We start from the raw sequence: 1,219 nt of genomic DNA, 5'->3' as shown, positions 1-1,219 counted from the left end.
CGGCCGGCGCCGTCTGCAGGCCACGATGACGCGGCTCGGGAGAGGGTCGGGTCATCGGGTGAGGCTGCGGTCGTGAGCCCTGGCCGTGCAATGTCCGGCGGTCCGGCCAGCGGCACAGCGCGCAGCACAACGCCAGGCGCCATCACCGCAACAAACATTTACACAGGCATCAAGCAACAACAGCAGGCCGAGCCTCAGAGCAGTGCTCGTCACGGGCTCATCAAACATATCACCCCGACCCGGCCCGGGTCCATGGACATTGAGCCAGGACCCGACCCGGCCCGAGTCCATGGACATTAAGCCAGGACCCGACCCGGCTCGAGTCCATGGACGTTGAGCCAGGACCCGGCCCGAGTCCATGGACACTGAGCCAGGACCCGGCCCGGGTCCATGGACATTGAGCCAGGACCCGGCCCGGGTCCATGGACACTGAGCCAGGACCCGGCCCGAGTCCATGGACACTGAGCCAGGACCCGACCCGGCCCGAGTCCATGGACATTGAGCCAGGACCCGGCCCCGAGTCCATCGACACTGAGCCAGGACCCGACCCGGCCCGAGTCCATGGACACTGAGCCAGAACCCGACCCGGCCCGAGTCCTTGGACATTGAGCCAGGGCCCATCCCAGCCCGAATCCATGGACATTGAGCCAGGATCCGACCCGGCCCGAGTCCATGGACATTGAGCCAGGGCCCATCCCGGCCCGAATCCATGGACATTGAGCCAGGACTCGACCCAGTCCCAATCCGTGGACACTGAGCCAGGACCCGGCTCAGGCCGTTCTTTACGTGGCAAGGAGGCCCATGTGTGGTCCGGCGCACAAGCTTAAAACGAAGCAAAAAAAAAAAGAAGAAAAAAACGTGAGCAGTCCTTTAGAATGCAACTTTTGCTTATTTTTGTGTCATGTTACAGTATATTCAGTTGCGTTGTACTATGTGTTAAGCATCATTTTGTTTCATAGATGTTTTTACACCATGTGGCACTGAACAAATATGTTCGGATGTGGAATAAAAACAAAGGTTTTTCCAATGGTTTACGCTGATGTAACTTACAGCTCCGGGTGTTGCAAACAGTGAAACGTGTAGCTTTTTTCTGCCGTTGTTAACATGGATGCAAGCATGTCAAAGAACTACATTACCTTTCCTTGTCGCAAGAAATGGACCTCACTGCATGTTACATTCTGCACCGAACTGGGAAACACGGGCGAATGGGATGCCGTGG

This window comes from Pollicipes pollicipes, unplaced genomic scaffold (assembly GCF_011947565.3).
Source record: "Pollicipes pollicipes isolate AB1234 unplaced genomic scaffold, Ppol_2.1 Scaffold_4295;HRSCAF=5057_pilon_pilon_pilon, whole genome shotgun sequence".
Classification (NCBI taxonomy): Eukaryota; Metazoa; Arthropoda; class Thecostraca; order Pollicipedomorpha; family Pollicipedidae; genus Pollicipes; species Pollicipes pollicipes.
Note: the sequence above shows the minus strand (reverse complement) of the source record.